Source organism: Balearica regulorum, chromosome W (assembly GCF_011004875.1).
Source record: "Balearica regulorum gibbericeps isolate bBalReg1 chromosome W, bBalReg1.pri, whole genome shotgun sequence".
Taxonomy (NCBI): Eukaryota; Metazoa; Chordata; class Aves; order Gruiformes; family Gruidae; genus Balearica; species Balearica regulorum.
Window position 1 is genome coordinate 30,238,228 of NC_046219.1, and position 24,390 is coordinate 30,262,617.

The 24,390-nt window shown below is 43.2% G+C and overlaps 1 pseudogene; it reads left to right on the forward strand.

Annotated features, from left to right (window-relative positions):
• LOC142599333 (myotubularin-related protein 12-like) overlaps nucleotides 1-24,390 on the forward strand; it is an 83,946-nt pseudogene that overhangs the window by 44,266 nt on the left and 15,290 nt on the right.

The following is a 24,390-nucleotide window of genomic DNA, read 5'->3' on the forward strand; positions in this document are numbered from 1 at the left end:
AAATGTCCCGATCCAATATCGGGGAGGTTTCGATACGATCCTGAGAGCGAGATTAAGACACAAATGAGGTCAAATGCCATATACCAGAAACAGTTTTTATTATGAAAAAAAGTAAAGGTAAATTATAAGAGCGATAGGATAGAGCAGAAAAGAAAGGCAGAAAACCAAGCAAGACTCCGGGATAGAATCACAAGAATAGTCACCGCCACAGATCCAAAGCATCTCGGGGGGGGGGTCTAAATCTCTCGTTTTGCAGCGGTGGGCAAAGGCACGTGCCCCCTCGTCTTAGCAGTTCCTTTTTATATCGGTGGTGGCTATGATGACAACGGCACGTATGACACGGCTCCGTGTTCCTGCACATGCACACATGCTTCTTGCAGTTCCAGCCCTGTTCTTCATGCGACTGTCACCTAACTCAGTGGTGCATGACCCCGCAGGGTGTTTTTCGCAAGTTGAAAATCTCTATGACCCTGTAACTGTCTTTATCCCACTCAGTAGCCAGAGGGGTTTTCCACTTGAGCAAGCGATCTTTGAGACAAATGTTCTTACAGTCCAGTCTTTCACAGCACGAGAGCAGAGATTCCCCTGCAGCCCGTGGTGAAGACCATGGTGAGGCAGGCTGTCCCCCTGCAGCCCATGGAGGGAGGATGAGGGGGTGTAGAGATTCCACCTGCAGCCTGTGGAGGACCCCATGCTGGAGCAGATGGAGGCACCTGAAGGAGGCTGTGGCCCCATGGGAAGCCCGTGCTGGAGCAAGCTCCTAGCAGGACCTGTGGAGAGAGGAGCCCATGCTGGAGCAGGTTTGCTGGCAGGACTTGTGACCCCGTGGGGGACCCACGCTGGAGCAGTCTGCTCCTGAAGGACTGCACCTTGTGGAAGGGATCCACACTGGAGCAGTTCATGAAGTGTAGCCTGTGGGAAGGACTTATGTTGGAGAAGTTCATGGAGGACTGTCTCTTGTGGGAGGGACCCCACACTGCTGGATCAGGAGGAGAGTGTGAGGAGTCCTCCCCATGAGGAGGAAGGAGCGGTAGAGACAATGTGTGATGAACTGACCACAGCCCCCATTCCCTGGCCCCCTGTGCCACTGGGGAGGAGGAGGTAGAGAAAATCAGGAGTAAAGTTAAGCCCGGGAAGAAGGGAGGGGTGGGGGGAAAGGTGTTTTTAAGATTTGGTTTTATTTCTCATTACTCAACTCTGATTTGTTTGGTAATAAATTAAATTATAGAATCATAGAATGGTTTGGGTTGGAAGGGACCTCAAAGATCATCTAGTTTTAACCCCCCTGCTACGGGCAGGGACACCCTCCGCTAGACCATGTTAATGTTCTTGAGTCTGTTTTGCCCATGATGGTAATTGGTGAGTGATCTCTCCCTGTCCTTATCTCGACCTATGAGCCTTTTGTTATATTATTTTCTCTCCTCTGTCCAGTTGAGGAGGGGGAGTGATAGAGCAGCTTTGGTGAGCACCTGGCATCCAGCCAGGGTCAGCCCTCCATATTGCCTTAACCAATTTTCTGCCTTGTTCTATTTGATGCAAAACTCATATCCATGATGAAAGAATGAACATTAAATGAAATACAATATCTGAATATGAGAAAGGCTTTTGATATGATTGTTAATTTTACATTTAAGTCTATATTATTAGATGCTAGTCAGATGTACTAGCATACAGTGGTATTTGCTGCACAGTATCCTGGCATTTAGGTTGAATGTGATGACAGCCTAAGTTCTTAGAGAAATGATTAGTTTCTGTAGGAGAAACTACTCCTGAACTTATTAGTTAAAGCAGTAGTTGACAGAAGATGTGTTATTAAAGATATCAGGTGGAAGCAGCATATTGTGTAAAAAATATAGAAGCTTAGCTATAAGAAAACTTACATTAACTAGAAAGCTGCTTAAGGCCTAGAACTGTTTTAAAGCCTATAATCGTGGGAAAGGGGTTTCTGATCAAGGTAATAGGTAACGAAGCTAACTGACCATGGCAATGTACAATGCTGCTACGTTCCTTGTACAGTCCCTACCCAACCGGACAATAGGCCCGGGAATATTAATCTTATGAAGTAAGTTGTTATGGACAAGTGTATCCACAGCAAGGATACTGCGCATGCCTGCAAGAAGAGGGTCATCGAGCGAACATGGGTGCAAGACCACTGACGACCACCAGAGACACCTGAGGACCACCGACTCAAATCACTGAGCAGGCGTGATGGGGAGGAGAATATGGAAAAGGATTCTAAGAAAAGATTATCATAGGACTGCCTTTTCTCGGAAAAATAATGAATATGTATATTTTGATTCTATATAACCTGTATGTTGGTGATCACCTGGCATGCACGTTTGGTGGAGCTGTTTCCCCCGTGCATCCAGCGCTGCAATAAAGCAAACCTAGGGTAACTCACGTCTGGTAGATTTTCTTTAACAGATGGCGACCCAGGTGGGACCCTAGGACACAAGAGGAAGAAGCACCAGTTAATTCTCTGGACAAACCTGTGACCAACGCTCATTGCCGGCAAAATAGGTGAGTTCACCTAAGAGACTTGGACACGGGTGTTTCCAGACGATACTGGGAGTACTCTTGTGTTTAAACTTGCTAAAAGATTTGGTAAGAGGAAAAGAAGAAAGAAATGGGAAATACACCCAGTGTTGAAAGGGGAACGCCCCTTGCTGAGGTTTTGGAAAATTGGAATAAGGTTTATGGGGCACAGACTTTGCAAAAGAAAAGACTGATTGTGTTGTGTCAGGAGGAATGGCCATTCCTAACTCGAACTCGAGGGGGAGGACCTATGGATATTTGGCCTCCCAAAGGAACTTTTAAGCCCCATAAGTTAAAGTTTTTAAGGACTATTTTAGAAGATACTGCAAGTCAAAATATTGATTATTGGTATATTTGGTATGATTGGTCTTGTCAAAGACGTAAGCCATCTAAACCACGGGTAAGCCCACTTCCCTCTGCCCCTGAGGCCGAGGAAACTGACCTTCCCCAAGCAGGGATGTTTCCCATGAAATTGGATTACATCCCAAATCCCAGAGCAGGACCAGGAGCTCCTCCTGAAGTTCCTGCAGTGACTGCTGTGATGCGCCACGAACCTTGGAAACAAGGTGATTTGATTATGTGGCAAAGCAAAATGCCAAGATTAAGAGATGATGCAGAAAAATGTGCACAAATGCTATCTGGAATAATCACTGATTATACACCTAATTGGAGTGACATGAAAACTTTGTTGAGAGAACTATTCCAGATGGATGAGCGAGATAAAATTTTTCAAAAGGACCGAGAAATTGCTCAGAGGGGTCAAGGATTAAATCCCTGGCCCACTGAGGACCCTAATTGGAATTTAGCCACAACCGATGGAATGCAAGCTTATCGGGCAGCCATCGGACAATTATTGGAGGCCATATGGCAATGTGGCGAAAGAGTTACAAATTGGACAAAGGTCCTTGAATGCAGACAAAAACCTGGTGAACACCCCAGCGATTATTGGATAAGATTGAAAACTACCTTGTTGAAATACGGGGGAATGACTAGAGAAAATTTTCAAGAACCATTGGCTATCAGTGTATTTGTGGAGCAGTCTTCTCCTGATATAAATAAGTATTTTAAAAAGCACATGCCTGGGTGGCAAGGGGAAACCCTGACTAAAATATTGAGTATTGCTGCATTTGTTTTTGATGGTAAAGATGAAGAAAAACAAAAGAGAGAGAACGAGAGAAATAAACAGGAAAGAAAACAAGAGCGACAGGAAAAAGAGAGAGAAATTAGTTTGTTGGCTGCAGCAATTACACAGAATTATCAATCAAGAGGAAGGGGCAGGGGAATTTCAAGGGGAACTCCAAGAGGAAGGGGACGTGGGGGAAGGGCTCCCTTTCTTTCTTCTCTTAACCAATCTAATCCTAATACTTTAGAGTGTTTTTATTGTGGGAATATAGGACATATCCAGCGGGAGTGCCCACTCCGCCCAGTAAGTGCTGGACGAGGATCAAATCCACCGTATCCACCGCGCCCTCACTCACAATAGAAAATTAATGAGCTGAATTCCATGCTTGCCGAAGGACTGCGAAAATGTCGAATGAAGGAGTGAAGGTAAATGAGTATGGACAAATTACTGCAAAGGTAAATGGACTTTTTGTTGAATTTTTAGTAGACACAGGAGCAACTTTGTCCCTTTTGAATTATGCACTCCCACAAACATTGATTTCTAAAGAGAAGGTACTTATAAGAGGGGTTGTTGGACAAGAAATAAAATATTTTTCAACCCCACTTCCAATTATCATTGCAGAGAAAATGGTATGGGGAAGATTTGCGATATCTCCAAATTCACCTGTGTCTTTGCTAGGACGTGATCTTTTGCAGGAATTTGGTACTCAAATACTCCTTGCTCTGGCTGGAATGAAATAAACAATCATGGGATCACAAATTGTGCAAATTCCACAAGAAGAAGAATTGTCTTTTAAAATCCCCAAAGGACTTGAAGCAGTTCCCCGGGAACTATGGAGCAGCTCTGGTGATGATATAGGATTATTGTTATCTGCAGAACCGGTAATAATTAAAACAAAAGGAGGGTCACCTCCATCAACTAAACAGTACCCCATTGCAGATGAGGCTATCCCAAGTATTCAAAAACAGATTGCAGTTTTCTTAGAAAAAGGAATACTCAAGGAATGTCAAAGTCCATATAATACTCCAATCTTGCCAGTAAGTAAACATCGATTAGATAAAGATGGGGATCCAGAATATAGATTTGTTCAAGATCTCCGTGCAGTAAATGAGCATGTAATTTCCCCACACCCTGTTGTCCCTGACCTGAGTTTAATTCTTACCCAAATACCTGTATGGGCACAATATTTTACTGTTTTGGATTTAACAGGAGCATTTTTTAGTATACCTATTGCTGAAGAAAGTCAATTGATTTTTGCCTTCACTTGGCAAGGAAAACAGTTGACTTGGACACGCTTGCCACAAGGGTTTACTAGTTCACCAACCACCTTTTCTCAAATTCTCAGAAACGATCTAAGAGACTTAAAATTTTCTGGGGGTTCTGTTTTGATTCAATATGTTGATGATTTGTTACTAGCAAGCCATACGGCTGAAGATTGTATGCAGGATACTGAATATTTGTGCATCCAACTTGCAAAAAAGGGTCACCATGCATCTGTATCCAAACTGCAACTCTGTCAACAACAGGTAAAGTATCTGGGGTTTCCTTAATGAAGTCCTTTGCAAAGAATTTGAATTATACTGAATGTTGGCTTTGTGCATCTTTACCAAAATCTGTAGGTCGTGGGTTTGATTTAATTGGTATTCCAATTCCGAAGGATTCAGTTTGGGAAAAGTTTTGGAGAAATACCTCTGTAACAACTAAATATGAGGAGCAAATATTAACCATCAGAATTCCTCCTTTAGATGAATATCATAACATCCTCTGTGTAGAGAGATGTTACCCCCCAGAGAGTTGGACTCGGCAGTTTTGTCTTAACGACATTTTTGTGGGAAATTGGACTAAATGTAACACAAATAATCATATTAAATCTCGCTTGAGCTGGGCTTGGAGGGGACCAAAGGCACTGGGAGTATTTTGGTTATGTGGTGACAAAGCTTATAAAGTACTCCCACCACGCTGGGGAGGAATTTGCACTCTAGGATTGGTAACTGTGGATTTACAAATTCTCCCTAAAACTATAAATGTTCCAATCTGGCATTGCACCTTTTTAACTCATGTTAAAAGGACTAATAACCCACTAATAGAAAAACCCTCAGGATTTCACTCTTTTCTCCAATGGTTCATACCATCTTTAGGGGTGAGTGAACTGGAAAAAGTGATTTTAAACATAGGAGAAATTGAAAAATTGGCAAATTATACCGCTCGTGGGTTAACAACCTTGCAAATTGAAATTGCAGAACTCTCAAAAATTACCCTACAAAATCGTATGGCCTTAGATATGATGTTAGCATCACAAAGCGGAGTTTGTACAATGCTAAATGTGAGTTGTTGCATGTATGTAGATCATTCAGGGGAATTATTGACTGACGTACATAAAATCTGGGAGATTAGTTCTCAAATGCGACAAGTACAAAAAGACGATACATCTTGGGGTTTTACTGATACTGTGTCATGGTTGACTTCCTGGGCTCCTGATTTATCTGTGTGGCTCAAAAAGGCGCTTGCTGTAGCAGCCTTAGTGATCATAGGGATTGTATGTATAATAGTGATTTTTCAATGTTGCATAACCTGTTTTTCTAGTATAGTAGCAAAATTACAAGGAGCTTGGAGATATAAATAATTGCAGGGATGCAATGAAAACAAAAGGAGGGAATTGTAAAAAATATAGAAGCTTAGCTATAAGAAAACTTACATTAACTAGAAAGCTGCTTAAGGCCTAGAACTGTTTTAAAGCCTATAATCGTGGGAAAGGGGTTTCTGATCAAGGTAATAGGTAACGAAGCTAACTGACCATGGCAAGGTACAAGGCTGCTATGTTCCTTGTACAGTCCCTACCCAACCAGACAATAGGCCTGGGAATATTAATCTTATGAAGTAAGTTGTTATGGACAAGTGTATCCACAGCAAGGATACTGCACATGCCTGCAAGAAGAGGGTCATCGAGCGAACATGGGTGCAAGACCACTGACGACCACCAGAGACACCTGAGGACCACCGACTCAAATCACTGAGCAGGCGTGATGGGGAGGAGAATATGGAAAAGGATTCTAAGAAAAGATTATCATAGGACTGCCTTTTCTCGGAAAAATAATGAATATGTATATTTTGATTCTATATAACCTGTATGTTGGTGATCACCTGGCATGCACGTTTGGTGGAGCTGTTTCCCCCGTGCATCCAGCGCTGCAATAAAGCAAACCTAGGGTAACTCACGTCTGGTAGATTTTCTTTAACAGTTGTACAAAGGCATTTTATCTCTGACTTGAGGCTTTCTGTACACAAGAGGTTTTGCTTGCTTACCTTAATGAAAAGTAACTGCTTGATTTAGGAGTGCTTTCATGTTAGAGTTTCTGATAGTCTGCAAAGCTAACATTATTGATGTCTGACAGATGGAAGAAACCAAACTGTGATGTTTGATACTCTTGAGGACTGGCATGATGTGTTGGAGCGGACGGAAGGGAATGTAAAATACAAAGTAGTGACTACCAATGAAGGCTACAGACTCTCTGAAAAGTAAGCTTGCCCTGGTTAATAGTGAGCTTTGGATATACATTTCATTAAGATTTGTGAAAATCAGTGCTACCTTTGAACATTATACAGATTTTTTAAAATCTTTTTAGGGTCTGGTTTCCATTTTGTTTTATGAGATGCTTTGATTTGGGACCTCAGGAGGTCATCTTACACAGCCCCTGCTCAAGCAGAGTTAACTTCAACATTAGATCAGGCTACTGAAGACCTTGGTCAGTCAAGCTTTGAATATCTGTAGAGGTGGAGAATATCACCTTAAAATGGAATAGAAAATATGTTGGACTGGTACCTATTCTTTGTCATACTTATTGGTCAGCATGACACTTTCTCAGTCCTGTACTTTTACGCTGGTAAAATTTCAAGTTATATGCACTTGAGATATTCTTTTGTTTTAGTTGGGAGGGAAGAGTAAGTGGTTTAAAGTATATCTGCAGAATGTGCTGATGGATATTGGATGTTACATTGCATCTCCTTTAGTGGAAGGTTAGAGATGTATATTTCTACCAGTTTAGCTAAGTAGTATCTATCAGTGAACCCTTTGGGAAGTTGTATTGGGTTTGCATGGCAAAGTTTTGGTAGCAGGGGGGGCTACAGGGGTGGCTTCTGTGAGAAGCTGCTGGAAGCTTCCCCCATGTCAGACAGAGCCAATGCTAGCTGGCTCCAAGATGGACCTGCCGCTAGCCAAGACTGAGCCAATCAGTGATAGTGGTAGTGCCACTGTGATAACATATTTAAGAAGGAGGGAAAAAAAACCCAACAACTAGCAGCAATTGCAGCCAGAGAGACGATTGAGAATACGTGAGAGGAACAACTTTGTAGACACCAAGGTCAGTGCAGAAGGAGAGGGAGGAGGTGCTCCAGGCACCAGAGCAGAGATTCCCTTGCAGCCCATGGTGAAGACCATGGTGAAGCAGGCTGTCCCTCTGCAGCCCATGGAGGTTGATGGTGGAGCACATATGCACTTGCAGCCTGTGGAGGACCCCATGCTGGAGCAGGTGGATGCACCCGAAGAAGGCTGTGACCCTGTGGGAAGCCCGTGCTGGAGCAGGCTCCTGGCAGGACCTGTGGAGAGAGGAGCCCGTGTTGGAGCAGGTTTGCTGGCAGGACTTGTGACCCCGTGGGGGACCCATGCTGGCACAGTCTGGTCCTGAAGGACTGCACCCCATGGAAGATACCCACACTGAAGCAGTTTGTGAAGAACTGCAGCCTGTAGGAAGGACCCATGTTGGAGAAGTTCATGGAGGACTGTCTCCCTTGGGAGGGGCCCCACACTAGAGCAGGGGAAGAGTGTGAGTAGTCTTCCCCCTGAGGAGGATGGAGTGGCAAACATAACGTGTGATGAACTGACTGCAACCCCCGTTCCTCGTCCCCCTGTGCCACTGGGGAGGAGGAGGTAGAGAAAATCGGGAGTAAAGTTAAGCCTGGGAAGAAAGGAGGGGTGGGGGGGAAGGTGTTTTTAAGACTTGGTTTTATTTCTCATTACTCTGATTTTGATTGGTTATGAATTAAACTAATTTCCCCAAGTCAAATCTGTTTTGCCCATGACAGTAATTGCTGAGTGATCTCCCTGTCCTTATCTCAACACATGATCCTTTCATTATATTTTTCTCTCCCCATCCAGCTGAGGAGGGGGAGTGATAGAGCAGCTTTGGTGAGCACCTGGCATCCAGCCAGGGTTAACCCACCACAGATGTATACAAGGCTTTGTATGCTACTGTTGTTAAATAGTTGTCATGGTTTAGCCCCAGCTGGCAGCTGAGCACCATGCAGCCACCTGCTCACTCCTCCCCTCCCCCACCCCGTGGGATGGGGAGGAGAATGGGAAGACAAAGGAAAAACCTGGTGCATTGGGATAAGGACAGTTTACTGGGACAGCAAAGAGAGAGGGAAAAAAACCAACCCAACAACAGTACTCAACAGTACTTAACAGAATATACAAAACTGGTGATACACAATGCAGTTTCTCACCCACAGACAGTACAACTCAGACCGCACGCTCAGACTCGTCTGGAAGCTGGACCGTCCCCAAGCTGCGTGTCCTGGAGCTGTGTCACCCCTTCCTGACTAGCCCCCCTTTTATGCTGAGCATGACATCACATGGTACAGAATACCCCCTTTGACTAGTTTGGGTCACCTGTCCTGGCTGTGTCCCAACTTCTTGTGCACCCCCAGCCATCCCACTGGCAGGGCGGTGCGAGAAGCAGAAAAGGCCTTGACTCTGTGTAAGCACTGCTCAACAACAACAGGTCCATATAACAAAAATATCTCTATATTATCAATGCTGTTTCCAGCACAAATCCAAAACATATGCCCATACTAGCTACTATGAAGAAAATTAACCCTCTCTGCTGAAACCAGGACAACAGTCAAATCCTGAAAGGTTTCTCAGTCCTTGGAAACAAATATCAATTTTCAAAGACCTAAATCTTAACTATTTATTCTAGAACTCTGTCTTGAGACATCCAAACTTACTTTGTTGCTTCTGTGGGTCTTGAGCATAAATAATGTTGGCTGATACTGGAAACTCATGATATATTAAATGCCATCCTTGAATTGTGATATGAACTGTGTACAAGGCATGGAAACAGAACTAGTTATCTAATAGTACAAGGGTATCTTTGAAACAACAAAGAGAGAACCTAGGTGGTCTTAACAATCAGTCTCAGATGTTACAATTAAATGTAGGACTTAATTGCATCCTTGGAAAGGCAGGTGAATGTTGCAGTGAAAATAATGAACAGCTCAAGATTGGAAGAAAATACTTCATCCAGCTGAAAATAAAGGGGAGTGTTGAGGACAAAATAATTATCTAGTAGGAAAGATTATTGTAGCTATAAGAGTGAATATATAATTAGCACATGGGCTAGAACAGTCACCATTATTAAAAGGACCTTGGAGCTTGTTCTTTGGTTTTTAAGTGCAAGAAACTTTTTTTTCTTTTGTTATCTTAGGCTGCCTTTGTATTTTGTTGTTCCCGTGTGCATCTCTGAAGAGAGTATCTTGAAGTATGAAGGCAGAGGCATTCCTGTAAGTGTATATGTCTGTCCTTTCAGATAGTGAAGTTCAAAAGAGTTTGGTTCACTTGTTCTCAGATGGTCAACAAGACAAATTACAGTGGATGTTACACAGAAACAGAAGTGTTTGGGTTTTTGGGGTGTATTTGTTTTTTATTGCATCTTGCACTGTTCAGAGGCCTTGTAGAACTCTTCTAATTATTTCCAAATCCTTTTTGGGAAGCTAATGTCAGAATAGCTTGGCCTTATTAAATCTGTTTGAGATGGCAGTTAAAGGACAATATAGTCACTTTTTCCACCCTTGATGGTTGTGAGGTTTGCAGCATAACCGAAAGCAGCACTCAGTCGGTGAGGAATGCAGTGGATGGCAATTGTAAATTCTGTGGCCAAGTGCTAGATTGAGATGGATGGGGGTTCCCTGAGCCAGGGAAACAGGAGGAAGAGCAGAGAGACCCGCCGTGGGCTGGCAGCTCTTGCGAGCGAGGCTGACATAGCTTGGGTGTTGCCAGGAGCAACCGTGGGAGATATAAATGGCCCTAGGAAGCGCTGTGAACAGGGTGTAGTGCGGCAGTTCATGCTGTAGGGTGCGCAGGGAGGGTCCTGCAACATGCTCGTAGGTCTGCAGCCTGGGGAAGTGCTCTAGGTCTCTGCTAAAATGGTGGGCACTTGCCTCAGAGCTAAAACCAGTGTTCCTACAGAGAACATCTCTCCTGAGATGACTGACGCATCCACCTGTAACCGTGGGATAGGGGCCGTGAGACAGAAACTATAGAATCAGTTTGAGATAATTAGTTTGTAACCAAGGTAATAGGTAATGAAGCTAACTGACCATGGCAAGGTACAATGCTGCTATGTTCCACGTACAGTCCATACCCAACCAGACAATAGGTTCGGAGATATTAATCTTATGAAGTAAGTTGTTATGGACAGGTGTATCCACAGCAAGGATACTGTGCGTGCCTGCAAGAAGAGGGTCATCCAGCGAACATGGGTGCGAGACCACTGACGACCACCAGAGACCCTTGAGGACCACCGACTCAAATCACTGAGCATGCGTGATGGGGAGGAGAATATGGAAATGGATTCCAAGAAATGATTATCATAGGACTGCCTTTTCTTGGAAAAATAATGAATATGTATATTTTGATCCTACATAACCTGTGTGTTGGTGATCACCTGGCATGCATGTTTGGTGGAGCTATCCCCCGTGCATCCAGCGCTGCAATAAAGAATGCCTGCCTTTTAACACTACATTGGTGTTACGAGGTTTATTCCCGGGTTTCGGTGACAGTTTCTGGCGACCCAGATAGGACCCTGCTTTTGAACCTCGACGGATCCGTGGGACATCCAGCTGGCACCAGGGAATTCTCGGGGGAGAACCTCCGATCCCCGGACCAAAGAGCTCTGAGCAAGACTCCTGGGAGAGGTAAAGGCATTCTTATTTGATCTGAATATTTGCTCTTACCACCATGGCGGGACAGGCCTGCACCGAGAGCACAAGTTGAAGGCCTTATTTAAGGAACCCGCTGGTCTGGCCACTGTGGCAGGATAGGCCTGCACCAAGAGCGCGGGAGCCTGCTTGTAAGGCGCGGTGAAATCTGCGCAGAGTTGGGCTGGGGAGGCGTCTCAGGTAAAAGTCTCTGCTAGGCGAAAGCCTGTGGAGCAGTGCCCACCGGGGAGGGGAAGGCTCCAAGGTTGGGATTTCTCTTACCACCATGGTGGGACAGGCCCGCACCGAGAGAAATCCCTGAGGGAGCTCTAACGTGGGTTGGGGTCCCTCTGACTAGTGCTTGTGATAGTGCACAATCACAACCACTAAGTCCCTGGGAGATGGGTACTTTTCCGAGTAAGAAACCAGTCCCACGAAAAACACCACTGGGATGTATTTTGGAACATTGGAAAGATCTGGGAAGAATTGATCCTTTGACTCGGAAACAATTGATTGAATATTGTAATCACTGGTGGCCACTGTATACTTTAGAGAGAGTGGGAAAAGTGGCCGGAAAATGGGACATTGCAGTATAACACAATTTTGCAATTGATGTTATTTTGTAAGAGGGAAGGTAAATGGAATGAAATGGCATATGTAGATTCGTTTTTCACACTGCGAAATCATCCGGAATGGCAAAGGCAATGTGAATTGGTTTCATCTAGTTCTGCAGTAATGGCATTAAAGGGGCAGGAATCTGATAAAAACTTGAAAAAGGTTGCTCAGCTTGTGATATTGGTAAACGGTGTTTTAAATGTGAATTTGAAGATGATGATGTTGAATTATTGGTTGCACCTCGTAGAAGGCTAGGAAATGATCAAGGGGATCAAAATCTGGGAGCTAATAATGCTTCCGCCCCTCCTGTGGAAGGGGAGGTGGAAGGATTCAGCCCGGTTGCTGGGAGGACAAGGGAAAGAGGGGGAGGAGACGGATTAACTCCCCTCCAGGCCCCTCTTTGACAGGCGATTGGTAATGAGGGTCCGGTAATGGTCAAAGTTCCCTTCTCAATAACAACTGATTTAAGAGCATGGAAAGAAACTGCAGGCACTTATCGGGATGATCCTGAAAGGGCTGTCAAAGTAGTTGAAACAATAATCAGAACCCAGAACCCCGATTGGGAGGATTTGCAAGTAATATTGGATACTTTGTTGGAAGATACTGAAAAGAAAATGGTATTAAATACGGCCAGAAAACAAGTAGAAGGAGCCCATGCTAATGGGATTATACAAGGGACAGTGGACCAGAATTTTCCATCCACAGATCCTGAGTGGCACCCTAATCAACCGGGGCCCAGAGGGATACTGACTAGATATCAGAAGTGGATTTTGTTTGGTGTTAGACATGCAATGCTAAAAGCAATTAATTGGTCTAAACTTTATGAAGTGAGACAGGAATTAAATGAGTCCCCTTCAGCCTTTATGGAAAGACTAAAGGTGACTGCTAGAAAATATACTAATTTGGACCCACAAAAAACCCCCCAAACAAACAAACAAACAAAAAAACCCTCAAAAAACCACGGAAGAAGCTATACAATTGGCCTCTATATTTATGGGACAATTGGCCCTAGAAAAAGGTCCAGAAACTGGAAGGAGCTGAGTCCAGGGACTTAGGTAAAATGCTTGAAGTAGCCTGGACTGTGTATAACAACAGAGAAAAAAGAAAAAGAAGTCAGACAAATGCGAAGGGATGGAAAAATTCTGGCAATCTTGACTGAGAATAATAAACATGTAAAGGGAAACTCAGCCATAAATCAGCAGAGGGTGTTGGTGCGACGGGGCAGAAGGAGAACCAGCCTTTCTTGAAACCATTAAAATTTAAGCTGGGAAAACAGTGGGTAGCACATCAATTTTTGTACATGCCCAAATGTCCGTTGCCTTTATTGGGATGAGATTTATTAAGCAAATTAGATGCACAAATAATTTTTAAAGATGGAGAAATCAGATTACTAATACCAGAATCAAAAGCCATAGAGGCAAGAGTGTTTATGTTACAGGATTCCTCCAAGGAGGAACAGATTCCAGAAGTGGTGGACAATGCAGTAACCCCTTTGGCATGGGCAAGTGAAGTTCCGGGACGATCCAAACTGGCAGAACCGGCAAAGGTGACTTTAAAACCTGGGGCCAAGCCGGTAAGACAAAACCAGTATCCTATTAAGTGGGAGGCTCGAAAGGGATTAGAGGGATTAATTACAGAATTTTTAGAATATGGGCTGTTAGTAGAATGTGAATCAGAATATAATACCCCTATATTGCCAGTAAGGAAATCAGGAGGCAGGGAATATCGAATAGTTCAGGATTTAAGGGCCATAAATCAGATAGTTCAAGGTATACGCCCAGTAGTGGCCAATCCACACACTTTACTGACCTCTTTGAAAGAGGAACATAAATGGTTTACTGTGCTGGATTTAAAGGATGCCTTCTTTTGCATACCTCTGGATACAAAAAGTCAAAGCATATTTGCTTTTGAATGGGAAAGCCCTGCCACAGGACGAAAAATGCAACTAACATGGACTGTACTTCCACAAGGATTTAAGAATAGCCCCACACTATTTGGAAATCAATTGGCAAAAGAGTTAGAAATATGGAAGAAACAGAATCAAGGAGAAGGTACACTATTGCAGTATGTGGATGACATCCTGATAGGAGCAGAAAGCAAAGAAACATGTTTTGAAATGACCATCAGTTTATTGAATTTCCTGGGCCAAGGAGGATACAGAGTTTCCAGAAACAAGGCCCAGATAGGGAAAGAAGCAGTGATTTATTTGGGATTTGAGATATCTCAAGGACAGAGACAATTGGGAAACGAAAGAAAAGAAGCCATTTGTCAGATCCCCGAACCTAACAGTCCAAAGGAACTGAGAGCGTTTCTGGGAATGATTGGATGGTGTCGACTCTGGATTCTAAATTATGGACTGTATGTGATGACACCTGAATGCCACAAATCATTTAAAGAACTCAAAAAGGCATTAATGATGGCCCTTGCATTGGGTTTACCTGATCTAACCAAACCTTTTGAGCTGTTTGTGCATGAAAGGCAACATCTGGCCCTTGGAGTGCTGGCGCAACGGCTGAGATCCTGGAAGCGGCCGGTGGGGTACTTCTCCAAACAACTTGATAACGTGAGTAAGGGATGGCCGGGATGTTTGCGTGCCGTGGCAGCAATGGTGCTGCTGATTCAGGAAGCTGGAAAATTGACTATGGGCCAAAAGATAGTGGTATACGTACCACATATGGTAATAACTGTCTTAGAACAAAAGGGGGGGTCACTGGCTATCCCCTAGCAGAATGTTGAAATACCAGGTTGTCCTTTTGGAACAAGATGATGTGGAATTAAAAACCACAGCAATTGTAAATCTGGCAATGTTCCTGTCAACAGAAAATCCTACTGAGAAATTGGAACATGATTGCCTGCTGACCATTGACCAAGTTTATTCCAGCAGACCGGACCTAAAGGATGAACCTTTGAAGGATCCTGATCTGGAACTGTTTACGGATGGAAGCAGTTTCGTGCAAGAAGGAAGGCGAATGGCTGGGTATGCTGTTGTTACCACCAACAAGGTACTGGAGTCAGGGACACTACCTGCAAATACATCAGCACAGAAAGCAGAATTGGTGGCATTAAAGCAGGCTTTATGGATGGCAGAAGGGAAAAGGGTAAACATATGGACGGATTCCAAATATGCATTTGGTGTGATCCATGCTCATGGAGCTATTTGGAAAGAAAGAGGACTGTTATCAGCCCAAGGATCACCGATAAAGCATAAGGAGGAAGTACAGAAACCGAAGGAGGTGGCCATAATGCATTGCAAGGCTCATCAGTTTGGTCAGACGGCTGTAAATGTAGTTAATCGATTGGCAGATAAAGCTGCAAAGGAGGCTGCTGAACAAGGTATCCTTGCACTAGTACCAGTAAACCAGATGAAAATTCCAAATTTAAAAGCAAGATACAGTAAACTAGATGAACAATTGGCAGAGCACTTAAAGGCATCTCAGAATGCGGAAGGATGGTGGGTAAAACCAGGTAATATCAGGTGATAGTAACTCCACAAGTTATGTTAGAACTTGCAAAAGAGAAACTTGAGCAGACACAGTGGGGCGTAGATGCTATGGTTACAAGTTTAAGAACATCTGTAATGTGCCTAGGATAGGAAAATATGAGTGGAAGTATTGAAAAGTGATTATTTCAAAACTTCCAAAAGGGGGAAATGTAACCGTGGGATAGGGACCGTGAGACGGAAACTATAGAATCAGTTTGAGATAATTAGTTTGTAACCAAGGTAATAGGTAATGAAGCTAACTGACCATGGCAAGGTACAGTGCTGCTATGTTCCATGTACAGTCCCTACCCAACCGGACAATAGGTTCAGAGAGATATTAATCTTATGAAGTAAGTTGCTATGGACAGGTGCACCCACAGCAAGGATACTGCGCATGCCCGCAAGAAGAGGGTTATCCAGCGGACACGGGTGCAAGACCACTGACAACCACCAGAGACCCCCTTGAGGACCACCAACTCAAATCACTGAGCATGCGTGACGGGGAGGAGAATATGGAAATGGATTCCAAGAAATGATTATCATAGGACTGCCTTTTCTGAGAAAAATGATGATCCTACATAACCTGTGTGTTGGTGATCACCTGGCATGCACGTTGGGTGGAGCTATCCCCCGTGCATCCAGCGCTGCAATAAAGAATGCCTGCCTTTTAACACTACATTGGTGTTACGAGGTTTATTCCCGGGTTTCGGTGACAATCGGACTTCCCCATCCTTCCGCATCACCCACCAAGTGCACCCAGATGTCTTGTCCCACTCAGTGGTTTGCGAGGGAGATGAATCTTAGTATCCCCCAAAGGTGCGAGTCCCGCCCAGCAGAGCCACGAATTGAATGAGCCACAGTAATCACTCGGAGGAACAGTATAACAGAGTTTTATTAACAATCTACAGGCTAGGTGTCAACAACTGGAACCTTTGCGGATAATGGGCAAAACACTTGCCAGAAACAAGAAGTACAACTGACAACTAGGCAAATTTATCTGGCAAAGGCAACAACTGGTTTTATAACATATAATTTTCTTACGAGGAAAGGAGAAGGACAGAAGGAAAAGAAGAAAAAGAGAGGATAGAACAGGTATCACCACCCTTGGATCTCACAATGTCATCACAGGAATAGCATCTTGGTCTGCAGGTGGTGGATCAACCACCGTGTGGCGCACATGCTTGCCTTTATACTGTTCTGCCCCTCAGGGACCACCCTCGGGGTGGTAACATGCAGATGTTTTGCACCTGTGCAAACCATTATTCTCGAAGGTTCAGGGGTTCACGTCTGAGCAGTTTGATATTCCAGAGAGTTCTGAAGTTGGGTTGGGGGCCTCCTCTGGGGTCCCAGGTGTCTGGCGCATGCCCAAAGCAGCCACTGGAAAGTTACCAGAGGTAGAGGGAGGTAGCTCACCACCCCCCCCACCTGTGCCATCCCCCACACCTCCGCAGCATCCGCGGCAACCAGGAGTTTTTTGATACAAAGCAGGGTACCTGTGGCTCTTCAACAGTCTTTGACACCACCCGTGGCTACTTTACTGGTCTTGTATATGGCATCCCTTCATCATCACTGGAAGAGGGATCATCTTGATCTGTATGGAAGACTCCATCTCGAACACTCTTCCTGCAGATGCAAGTAATCGACCACAGTGAGAGAATTTCATTGTCCAAACAGCACCCATATGCTCTCCACTGAGATCCTGAACAACTTTAATTTGTCCAAAATCATAAGGTCCCTTGAATTTCATCTTCTAAGGTGGTGATACGAACATAGCAGACAGAAGGAGAAAAGAGAGAAGCAGCAGCAGATAACAAGCGATTTATCATACATTTAGCAATGACTATCCCAATCATTAAAAACAAATATCTAATCCATAAGATAAGCCCAACCTGGATCAACCATTTTCCCCACCCCGTGAGTCCCAATGACTTCAGGAGGGAGGTAAACCAAGAGTTAGGAGAGAGCCTGTCAAACTCGTCTTTAGGCTGGAGCGACTGGAACAGTTCGGTGGTTTGATCGGCGACTTCTTTCATTTTAGCATGGGCTTGTTCTATTGAGGTCATAGCATTGTGTATAGTTATGCAACATTTAGCATCAGTTAAATTCAACATGCCACATACACCTTGTTCCTTTAACAAAAGCATGTCTAAGGCCAAATGGTTTTGTAAGGCCATTTTTGAAACTTGTTGTATCTGTGCATTTAATTCTCCAAATGCCTATCTTGTCCAATTAGAAAATACGTGGATTTGTCAAGTAAGGTTTTCTACTACAACCTGATGTTCCGTCAACATACCACTGGGGGCAAAAAATCGACCTGAGAGTCAGGGACCATTTTTGACCAGAGGTGTAATATTCTGGGAATTTCAGTTGGACGAACATATTGGAGTTGAGTATCTCGTTTTCACCTTCTGGGCATAAGTTCAGTGAGGTTAAATAAACTGTTAGGACATAGTGATGGTTGGACTATCCCACATTGCAACCCAGCATGTTGTTCTAAATTTAACTTAGAATAAACCTTGCCTTTGGAACATCCCCATGCCATCCCAAAGGGGGCAGGGTACCATGCGGTTTTGCAAGTCCAAGTATCATTGTATGATATAAGATGCAGAGGGGATTCCTGCGATATTTGTATGTGTGGTAGTGGATAATGGGTAAGAGGTACTCCACAATACCTGGCATGAGTCCCATCTACAACATCTGCTATTTTTCGTGGTATTATATGTTCCATTACAACAGGGATCCTGGTTTTTATATCCAAAGGAGGGGTATCCTCAACACATACACATGTCCCGTATGAGGACACGAATCCCTTCTACCAACCAGGTTTTGGGAGTGTCCCCTGGACCAGTATTACAGTTAATAGTCCGACTACAATTTACCAATGGAGAAGACTGATGTTCTATTTTCTGAATACATTTGAAAGGTTTCAATTGTCATTATAAAATGCGAAAAAGGTATTATTAAACCCAAGGGTGATGTTATCAGGCCACTGGATAGTTTCTACTTGCCCTTCAGTAAGGAGAGAGTCGGCTCTCCATTTAATGAGGGAACCATTGAGTCACCATCGTGTCAGAGTAAGTACATACGTCCAATTCAAACCAGTTACATTTTGGATAACATCCTCATAACCACTAATGGGAGTCAGAAAAAAACCTCAAACCTTTTTCAGCTGAAGGGGGTAAAGCTATAAATATTCCTTGATCGGTTTTGTTCCATACTCTGACAAAACCTTGTATTAATTCCCATGCGAGGTTCCAAGGATCTCCATCTTGAGCTTCATCGGTGGAGGGGCCCTCGGTCATATCTGACAAACATATTCCTGTGAATAGAGATAACAAAGCCAACCACAAACAAGTAATGCTCCTAATACTGTTGTCATAACACATATTGTAACATAAATTCCTGACATCTGGGTTTCCCGGTGGCAGCTTCTTTTCCTGGTGTCTGGAAAAGAGAAGAAAAAGAGGCTGCTCGGTCCTCGCAGGAACCAGGGTTAGAAGGAAGGTACTATCCAGCATGTATTAATTTTGTGATCCTTGCCACAAGCATCAAGTGCAATCCAGGCATAAATGTTGATAGGAGTTTTCAGAGTTAGGGGGACCTGCCCAACAGTGGGCAAATCAACCAGGACGGGTTGTCCAGGATAATCGGAAGGGTTTGACGGGCCCACTCTTTTGCGATACAAGGGAGGGGGCTCGTGGGCAGAATGCAGTCAGGCGAGGGCATCTGTTCACTCCCCGTCGATCATTGACTTTAGTGACAGAGTCCCATAGCCTCTCGGCCCACCCAGGATTGTGCGGTTTCAAAAAGCATTTTAACATCCCATTTGCCTGTTCCATGATGCCGTTGGCTTGCGGATAGTAAGGAGTGTGGAGTACCCACACAATTCCTTCCTCTTTTGCCCAATCCTGTACAACTTTGGCCATAAAATGACTTCCATTATCAGATTGTATGGTTTTGGGCTTTGGTAAAATGCTAAACCACTTTCTTAGCCCTTTTATGGTATTTTCCCCTGTGGCCCATGCCACAGCTTTGGCCTGTAACAGTTCAGATATTATCTCTATTCCGACTAACACATGCATTTTCCCCTCAGATTTCTGGAAGGGACCAATATAATCTGTCTGCTACACATCCCATAGACCTTTTCCTTCCCTCAAATGTAGGGGAGGATCCTGTAGAGGGTGTCTGTCAAACCTTGTGCAGCACATTCAACATCCTGCGATTACTGTGGTGCATAGTTCTTGAGTCACTGGCCATCCTTTGGTTCCTGCCTCATGCATCAGATCTTTTATTCCACTATGCCCTCTTTTAATGTTTAGCCACTCTAAACAAACATTCCCACTTTTCCTCGGCCACTGCCATTCATGCCATTTGGGCGAGGGAGTCGGCTTCATTATTTAATGCAGAGGCAGGGTCATCCCCCATTTGGTGGGCTGCCACCCATCCAACAGCAATTGTCCCCCCCCCCTTTAGCTGCTGTACTAATATCTTGCCACTTTTCTCTTTCTCAAATTGGCAACTGGTTCACTTCCCATCCATTTTGCTCGCCAAAGGGAAGCCATTCTGTATGTTTTTTAAAAATTGCCTAGGAGTCTGTGTAGATTAGGAGACATTCTTTAGGCTCCATCTCTTTGGTAATTACACTCCACACGGCAGTTAACTCTCCTACTTCAGTGCTGCCTTCACCCTCAGTAATGATTTTATTGTCCATTCCTGCTTGGTATTTCCATGTTTTTCCTTCTCTCTTAGCGGATGCATCAGTAAACCAGGCATTTTTAAGATTGGGGGTATAGGGTGGAGCTACTTCGATAGGGGAAGGGAGTGGCTTATCCTCTAAGGAGTCCACTAAAGTGTCCTGTATCTTTAGGACCTTAAGGGGTCCTTCGATTATTGACCGCATGTTAGCATAGTGATCAATTTGGGCATACTATTTTCTCATGGTCTCTCGTTGAGCCACCCCTTCAGGAGGAGGTGTGTCCTTTATTACTGAGTTCAGAACTTTAAAGAGACCCCCTAAGAATAATGTTCTTATGGAGCTATCTGGAAAGAAAGAGGACTGTTATCAGCCCAAGGATCACCGATAAGGCATAAGGAGGAAATTCTTCAACTCCTACAAGATGTGCAGAAACCGAAGGAAGTGGCCATAATCCATTGCAAGGCTCATCAATTTGGTCAGATGGCTGTAAATATAGGTAATCGATTGGTGGATAAAGCTGCAAAGGAGGCTGCAGAACAAGGTATCCTTGCACTAGTACCAGTAAACCAGATGAAAATTCCAAATTTAAAAGCAAGATACAGTAAACTAGATGAACAATTGGCAGAGCACTTAAAAGCATCTCAGAATGCGGAAGGATGGTGGGTAACACCAGGTAATATCAGGTGATAGTAACTCCACAAGTTATGTTAGAACTTGCAAAAGAAAAACATGAGCAGACACATTGGGGTGTGGATGCTATGGTTACAAGTTTAAGAACATCTGTAGTGTATGTAGGAATGACAGGAATAATTAAATCAATAATAGCCAAGTGTCCAATTTGTCTTAAAAATAATCCTTTAAACCAGAGGAAAGCACCTTTAGGAGTAACAAAGCAGGGTAATTCCCTAGGGGATTATTGGCAAGTCGATTTCTCTGAGTTACCTAGACAAAATGGGTATAGATACTTGTTGGTATTGATTGATACGTTTTCTGGATGGCCAGAAGCTTTTCCTTGTCGCACCAACAAAGCAAAAGTGGTTAAAATATTGTTAAAAGAAATAATACCAAGGTTTGGGGCACCATTAGGCATGTCTTCTGATAGAGGACCACATTTTGTAGCAGAAAGAGTCCAACAAGTAAGTAAAATCCTAGGGATAAATTGGGATTTGCATACTCCCTGGAGACCGCAATCAAGCGGGAAAATTGAAAGAATGAACCAGACCTTGAAAAGACAAATGAGTAAAATTTGCCAAGAAGTATCTTTGAAATGGCCACAGGCCTTGCCATTAGCTCTTTTAAGAATTAGAATCCAACCGAGATCTAAAGATGGTGTAAGTCCATATGAAATATTATATGGCAAACCTTACCAAATTCCCCTAATTCCAGGGGATATGAGGGTAACAGGAGAAACAGATTTGAAATCATATTTGATTTCTTTAGGAAAGACCCTTGAAGCGCTCAGAAGATATATTGTGCTGACCAGGCCGCTTGCCCTGGATACGCCTGTACATCAATACCAGCCGGGTGACTTTGTGTACATAAGAACATGGAGTTCTGAACCACTCCAGGAGAAGTGGAAGGGACCTTTCCAGGTACTGTTGACAACTTATACTGCAATTAAGGTAGAAGGAGTGGAGCCGTGGATTTACTACACTCGAGTGAAGAAGGCACCATCAGATCAGTGGACATCCAAACAAGAGGGACCTTTGAAACTGAAACTAAGTCGCGTTCAGTGAATTATTTAATCAAGGGATTATATAAGTTCTGTGGCTTTGTTGTGAATAATATTAACTGTGCTGTTGATACAGCAAATTTAATCAGTAATGAGAGGGTTAATCATTCTGGGTATTTTAGTATTTTGGCTAAGAAATGGTAGTTCTCAAATTTTACTACCAAAATGGGATCAGAATAGAAATATCTGGGAACTGTTAGCCAGAGAAGTAACCAACATGTCCTCCTTCTGTTTAGATGCAGGAAATTCAGTGGGAGAAATGTATAGTTCTTGTCTAATAGGAGTCCCGACTCCTCTGGAGTTATTGAAGAATGATACTATGTTTAAAAGCTTTGATATTAGCCTGACTTACTTTCAACTATACAATATGGGAAAAAAAACCTAAAATTAAAGAAAAAGGGATGCTAAAAGTTAAAATACGAGGTACTCTTCTGGCTAGACGTTGTGTCACTTTTGTGAATTGTACCTCAAAATGCAAAAACTTAGCACAACTCCAGCCCCCTTTAACCTGTAATAAAACCCAGAATATGTTATGTGTCTGGAGTCATACTAAATTACCTTTAGGGTGGTTTTTACTTTGTGGAAGAATTGTTTATACCTATGTACCAGCTAATGCAACAGGAGGTCCTTGTTCAATAGGTAGATTAGCTCCTTTATTATTGAACAAGGAAGATTTGGAACACAAAAATAGATCAAAAAGAGATGTTCATCAATTGCCTGAAGATTGTGATTCTCAAGTCACCCTATATAGTAGCAGTGAAATGGCAGCTGCTGCAGTATTGACTCCAGGAGTAGGAGTAGCCATGAATTATCATGCGTTAAAAAGAATTGCTTATGCTTTGATAAAAGATATCAATTATACCTCACAAGCCTTAACGGCTTTGGGAACTGAAATGATTCAAGTAAGAGAGGCTACTCTGGAAAATCGAGCTGCTATAGATTACCTATTATTGAGGCATAATCATGGATGTGAAGAATTTTAACCTGATTTAACCTTTCAGATAATTCACTATTAATAGAAAAGAAAATTCGGCAGTTAAAAGAATTGGCTTCCTCAGTTACAGAACGAGAAGGATTGGACTTATCTTGGTTGACTTCATGGCTTCCTAATTTAAGTTGGTTGAAGCAGTTATTTGTATTTGCTTTATTGTTTATAAGTATAATTATCATTACCTGTTGTCTTATTCAGTGCATACCTTTGTGTAGGATAGGAAAATATGAGTGAAAATATTGAAAAGTGATTATTTCAAAACTTCCAAAGGGGGGAAATGTAACCGTGGGATAGGGACCGTGAGACGGAAACTATAGAATCAGTTTGAGATAATTAGTTTGTAACCAAGGTAATAGGTAATGAAGCTAACTGACCATGGCAAGGTACAATGCTGCTATGTTCCTTGTACAGTCCCTACCCAACCGGACAATAGGTTCAGAGAGATATTAATCTTATGAAGTAAGTTGCTATGGACAGGTGCACCCACAGCAAGGATACTGCGCATGCCTGCAAGAAGAGGGTTATCCAGCGGACACGGGTGCACGACCACTGACAACCACCAGAGACCCCCTTGAGGACCACCGACTCAAATCACTGAGCATGCGTGACAGGGAGGACAATATGGAAATGGATTCTAAGAAATTATTATCATAGGACTGCCTTTTCTTGGAAAAAAGATGAACATGTATGTTTTGATCCTACATAACCTGTGTGTTGGTGATCACCTGGCATGCACGTTGGGTGGAGCTATCCCCCGTGCATCCAGCGCTGCAATAAAGAATGCCTGCCTTTTAACACTACATTGGTTTTACGAGGTTTATTCCCAGGTTTTGGTGACATCCTCCTTATGTTAAGCTTTAGATCATGCTTTAGAGTCAAGGCAACTGGAACTTGGAAGTAAGAATTCGATCTCCTCTGATTAAACTTTTCCTTTCCCATTTTGTCAGCAGATTTATTTACTTGGTTTGGTTGCTGTGAACCTACAGCATACTTTTTTTAAAAGTCTATGGTGCTACAAAACTCTACTGGTGTTTGTGGGACTACTTTACTTCATCATTTAGTTATAGGGTGTTCACTTTAACAGTGATTAGGATTTACTGACTTCTTGGTATTGGCTGTTTTATAACCCTTCATAACTGAAGGGTAATACAACAGATGACTGTTAATTACTACTACATATATGTGAGTAAACCAGTTTTTGTTGGATTTGTTTTTGCTTTTTTTGGGTGGTGGTGGTGGTGTT